Here is a 6,107-nt window from a genome sequence, read left to right as displayed (position 1 = left end):
TATATATATATATATATATATGTATATATATAATTGTTGTCGAGGAAACTAGTAAAAAAAAAAGGTTAGCTAGCCTAAAAGTGTTTTACGGTAGAAAAACTTCTCCATACGGGAACAATATTCATCCAATTAAGAAACACGAAACATACTTTGAAAGGGCTATGTTTCATCAACCAGCTCACTAATTAAACCAAATCAGTATTCGGCTCTTTATAGGAGAAGGAAACTATTTACTTATATTTCTAAAATAATACGAGCTAAGATGATTCACTTTTCATCAATTTACAACCATTTACTTTTTCTAGGTAAATGTATGAAACGTTAAAAGTTACGCTTATAATAGAATATCACGTCTTGCTTCGTGAAGAATAATCTTCCAATGCAGTTTCTTCACAAATTCTTAACTGTAATCTAGCAAATCGTGGAAAATGAACAACTTAACATTGCGAATTAACATTACTCATGGGAAAGCGAAGTTGCCGCAGCAAAAAATTTGATCCAAGCGGCTCGATCACAGGATGGAACTCTACCAGCTTTAAAAAAAATCAGCTCAATGCGCCGCGTTTACAGAATTGCTTTAGCTTGGGCAGTCACCTATTGTAATTGCGTAGAGGGTAACGTGTTTACCTACTAACCTTAAAGACACCTCGTCCAGATTCGAATCTGAGCCCAAATATATTTCGTGCAGGGCACTGACCATGTGAAGTAGTATTTAACGGCTTAAGTACCAAACGTAAAACACGAAAAAGCCATTGGCGGACAAACAGGCATATGTAGAAATATTTTACATGTGTGATATTGCATAGTAGTTGGTGTGCAAGAGGTGTGAAAAATGCGTGTAATGAGAATTCGTTATTCTGTAAACCTAGGAGAGAGATGCCCTACGTTCAATTAATTTGGTGTAAGGCAGTCACAGCTTTGTGGTTAGTAGCATTAAGCGACTGCGGTAGAATTTAGCCCTGAGTATAAGATATAACAAATGGGTGCCAATTGCGAGCTGGAAAAGTGAGTCGATCAGTTTGCAGTGCACGAATAGACAGACATGGCGCGGCTAAAGGTACTCCGCTCGAGATTCTTGTCGGCCTGTCTTTTTGAAAACATCACGAACATTATTCCTCTTGCCGTCCATCTGTTCGAGTTGTCGCAGATAGCTACGTAATACCGGATTTATAATTGAAACCCCTCAAATCTATCCAAGGTCTATCCAGTCCGCACTATTATCTCCCAAGAGTGACCTTCAGGTTGCTTCCCAAGTTCGCGAGGCTAAGGCTTAAGACTATTATAAACAATGCAACGTTTCCAGCGGCCCCAGAAACGTGAACGTGCTTCAAGCTTCAACTGTTCCCGTACAAAGCGACCGTTGGCGGACTATGTCCGTAGAAGACGACTAGCAGAAGACCTTTACATACTCGTATGCAAAAAGAAACGTTTTATAAATGACCAACGAGTGCTATCGTATGTCTTCAAAGCTTTTTAGCTGGAAATCAATGAAACATGCCGGAGTAACAGTTCTGTCAACGAAGTTACTCTCACGCAGTTAGGCTGCGTATGCCGGGACTTTATGCCGAATGGGATATGTCGTTATCGTGCTTCCGCAAACTACCTAGGATTTCACAGTCAGGAAAGTTACAATGTGTAAGCTGCAACGTTAAAATCCGATAGTTAAATATAATGCTTCAGAGGAATTTTTTCAAATAGTTGTCGAGCTTACAAAAATTATATTACCATATCAAAACAATATATCCATGCAGTTATCTTGGATTCAAATGTCATTTACTAAAAATATGCTGATTATAGGGTATATGCTTTTTCCCTATTCTGCTCAAACGAATTAAACTAGGGCAACAGCATCACATCAAAGTGGGGGTTAACGACCATTATAGAAGATTATAGAAGAGACCATTTATAGAAGGTCAAGTTTTGGCGAACTGTTTGTCATTGCGAACATGCTAATCTACTAGAAAAAAACCGGTTCGTTCTTGGTTGAATTGATCGGAAAACGGTGCGTCTTTTTCACAATTTAAGCGTGGATTAGCTATTACTCAATTTTTAATCCAACTGTGCAATAATAAGCGTGCACCAATCGATATTAGGAATTATGTCACTCGTCAAAAGGTTTCTAAATTATGTCACAAAAAAATGGGCGCAAATTAAAGTAGTGAGTTTATAGATGGCTAAGAGTCCCAAAGGTGCAAGAGTCAAACAATTTAAAAGGTGGAGAAAGGCGCGAAGAGTTTCAAAAGGACTAACGTTGGATCTAAGCGATCCAACTAATAATTGATCTACTTTATAAAACAGCTCTTACTTTCTGTATCAGAAAAATTTGTATTCAAAATAGCTTTTTGACCTATCTTCTTCCCATTTCCCTTCCGTTTGAATCTAAACATTATTGAGTGTCTACCGGCTTTCCTTATAAAAGTAGGATTTTTTAAAATATAAATAACGTACTAATATAACTGAGGTAAACCGTCGTTCTTGGATAAAAAGAGTACTTTTTAATCTGGCTGAGGCTTCATTCAGGCCGAAAAGGCCCGTTAGACAACACCTCATTTCTAAATTCAGAGGATTGCACGCTGTTTTTGGGCCCTTCGGGTTTATTGCTTCGTTCTAAAAAGGACTCGTTTATTTTCAAGTACCAAGGGTAGCAAGCGAACTTACGAAAGCAGGCAAGTCAAAACAATTAACAGAATTAATTGAATATAGTCTCATATCAAGGCTTTATGCAAGCAGTTATTTATTGAATTTATATGCTTCATGTTGAAATGCAACGCATATGCACACGTTCAGCTACAAAGAATACATCTTTGCATTTGTACGTAAGCGAACAGGTGACGAATGAAAAACTATGCATATTGTAAAGTAGTCCGAAATTAGAAAAACCCTAAATATAAAGATGTGCATTCATACCTAGAGAGTGATGGCCTATTATACTATACACTCTTAAAGCCCATGAACATTGTAGGTGTTATGTTTCGAATTCTATAATATAGAAATTGATATATGATTTAAAGATAATGGAGAAAATCTGTTCTGTTAGATGAGCTTAGCTGAATTTAATTTTCGGTTTAGCCCAAGTACAAGCCAAAGCTCTAGAAAAAGGATATAATTGTTACCCCAGCGATTATCAACAGCTTGGGTGTATTATAAGTATTTTAGAATGACATTCCTATACGTGCCGTTGTTTTGTGTACATCTAAGAAACCAGATAGTGGAAGAGTAAACACGTTTTAACGTTACAACACTAAACGTCTTCCTCATTGCAGCTGGTTGTTATTCCATGCAGTTTAAATGCTGAGATTGCAGAACATATCTTTGCAGACGAATTTTGCTTGGGATTCGTGGCTCCGAAACAACAACATGAACAATCGTAAACAACATACTGTGTATTTGTTATTATCATCACAGTCATCATTTGTTGCCGTAGTAACAGCCAACATTGGCTGTGACTAGCAAGGCTTATTCCCTCCCTTTAGCTACTAGCCAATAGTAACAGGCCCGCCTGTTCGAAAGACCACAATCAGCATCACGTCACAGCGCAAAGCAAGACCAACATCGTCGTCAGAATAACATCCACTGGCCGAGCTGCCACCTCCCTTCGATGATACGAGAAGTGATATATATACAGAGAGTGTGTGTTCATTGTTGTCAGTGGCAGCAAAAGGACATTCATACAACGGAAGAAAGAAATACCGTAATGGTGCAATCGTGCCTTCAATGATAGTGTTGTACAGCACGAAGGCGGAAAGGATAATTGGCTAAAAAAGTGGACAAAACAACCGGCGACTGACTGAGGCAGGCGAAAAAAAAGAACTTAAAAAGCGTTTAAAAGAGTATCAATAAATGTTTGCTGTCATCGGACTGTTTATTTGAAATTTGGTGAAGTTTGAGTTAAAGCTAAAATTAGTGTTTCTGTTATGTTCGTGTGTGATCTAATGCTGACAAGCAGATTTTATTCGCCAGTTCTAGTTTAATGCAGCAATTTTAGAAAAGATATTGTGTTGGAATACGGACAATCAACCTCCGATTTGAGAAATTTCCTTGGGAACAGACGGGTTCCCGCGCATAATATTGGGCCTTCTGCAAAATCCACTTAAACTTCGAGCGAGCGAGTGAGTAATTCTTGCTTTCCTTACTGGAATGGTGGTACTGTTTAATCAGCCGTTCAGTTAGTTAGGTATAACGAAACGGCCTTCTAAGTTAGCTATATAGAAATATAAAGTCAACGTGTACAGTAGCTCAGAGCAGTTGGTTAACATACTCGTAATAAAAAATTAGGTGATGGAAACAGGTTACTCATTTAATAGGTGAGCGTTCATTAATTTTATCGCACTGTATTCTCATAAAATTATATAACTATTGTTTTAATAATCCTTAACCTACTAATATCAGTTTATATATACTCCACGGTTGTATTATACAATTTCCATCTTTTGGTTCCAGTGTGTAGGGTTGCAAAATTCGATGGCGGGTATGTGTTGTCCATTTAAATAAAACAAATCATCAGTAAAACTACATATTATTTATTAAGTTACTTTTCAGTTCTCCTAAATATAACGTTGACAATTTTAAATATTGGGTTTACTGTGCAGACTAGCAATGAGGTATATCCAGCACCGTCTGTTACAATGTTGCGTTACCTTTTGAATGGGCTGAAAATGATTTCTTTTCCCTAACGTTAACGACATTACGAGCGAGTAAATGCCTCTGTTTAATCTATGTGAAGAGAAAGATCGGTTTCCTTTTACTGTTACATAACTTGAACCACCTATATGCTTTGGACCTGTAGCTTTTTTTTGATTTAACCTAAAATGTTCTATCAGTCTATAGAACCTAACGATTTGTTCAGAAATCGTAAAACTCGAAGCATTTAATTCAATCTAAAGCGAACTCAGTCTTTTTCTACATGGACATCAGCCTGCTTAATTTTTTTTTTAATTCACTTTTTACCTTGTTGCGACTTTTTAATGCAGTTTTTCCATTATCTTCTTACAGTAGACCCTCTGCTCTACCCAAGTCATGCTGTTACTGTGCTGCGTCATCTCATTATTGTCTTTTAGAAAATCGATTATAATTCTTCATTAATTTCCTTAATTACCTCACTTCGATTGTTCAGTAACTTCAATTATATAAACAATATTGCGCTCTTGTGTCGCAGTTATCCTGTAATCTTGTAGTAGGTACTGCCTACCTTTATATCAATAAATTCGCGCTCCCATTGTAACTGAACTATCATCTGTGCTGCTATTCACCCTTTATTTTTTTTGCAATTGTTCCACCATCATGAGGCATCACAGACACACACCTTCATATTATACCGCCTAGATCAGATAGCTTGACAAATGAACCTATTTTAGAAATTCTCAAGCTTTATTTTGAATAAACACTATATTAGAATACAAGGCGGAAAATCAGAAAAATCAATTTAATTTTCGAAAGTCAAACGACTCTTTGTACAGAGAAGCTCTTAGAATTCATATAATATACAAATTGGCTTAATCGTCATTGAAATAGCTGCTCCAAATATTTCTTCCAGATTACATTGAAGTTAAACGTAAACACGAATGTAAAAAAAGGCATTCTGCATCTCAAAAGACTTGACTATTTTATTTTTTGTACTTGGTTTGGTATGAAATGCTATCGTAGAAGTAACATATAGAAAAAGTCGGTTTTATCTCACAAAATTTAAAAGGTGTACAATAAATTCTATTTTTCCAACAATAGGTTTGAATTTCAACTTATTATAATGATTGTAGTCTCTTGTACAATTGTTTGTCGGGGTTTCGTATTTTTATCGAACACCACATGGATAACCTAGAAGTCCACAACCAAAATCAGGATCTAGAAGTACACTTATTTTTCTTTAGTTATAATTAATTTTAAGACGGTTAAAAATGTGTATTTTTAGGCCTTTAAAAGCATTAAAGTGTCAAAGAAAAGTTTGCAAAAGGAGTTTTGTATTACTGATGCGGACTTTTGCGTCAAGAATGGTCCTCTAGGAATCTTCAGAATGTCGTCTCCTTTAATTAGGCACATATCTATAGTAAATTATTTATACTCATTTAACAATATTATTGAATTTGTACACACGTTTATATTCTTATAGCCTT

At 36.2% G+C, this 6,107-nt stretch overlaps 1 protein-coding gene across 4 annotated transcripts in view; it reads left to right on the top strand.

Annotated features, from left to right (window-relative positions):
• Positions 1-1,321: 1,321 nt before the first annotated feature.
• The window catches only part of shi (dynamin-1 shibire), a 112,865-nt gene continuing 108,079 nt past the window's right edge, over positions 1,322-6,107 (top strand). Inside the window, exons 1-2 of one of the 4 annotated variants that reach the window (XM_086971034.1) lie at positions 1,365-1,635; positions 3,319-4,109. The gene's annotated coding sequence lies outside the window, so the exon portion shown is untranslated. Of the gene's footprint in view, positions 4,110-6,107 lie in introns of all 4 variants that reach the window. The other 3 variants (XM_086971044.1, XM_086971037.1, XM_022844346.2) reach the window with 3 other exon arrangements.

Source organism: Varroa jacobsoni, unplaced genomic scaffold (genome assembly GCF_002532875.2).
Source record: "Varroa jacobsoni isolate VJ856 unplaced genomic scaffold, vjacob_1.0 scaffold_119, whole genome shotgun sequence".
NCBI classification, from domain to species: domain Eukaryota; kingdom Metazoa; phylum Arthropoda; class Arachnida; order Mesostigmata; family Varroidae; genus Varroa; species Varroa jacobsoni.
Note: the sequence above shows the minus strand (reverse complement) of the source record. Positions and strands in the feature narration are given on the sequence as shown.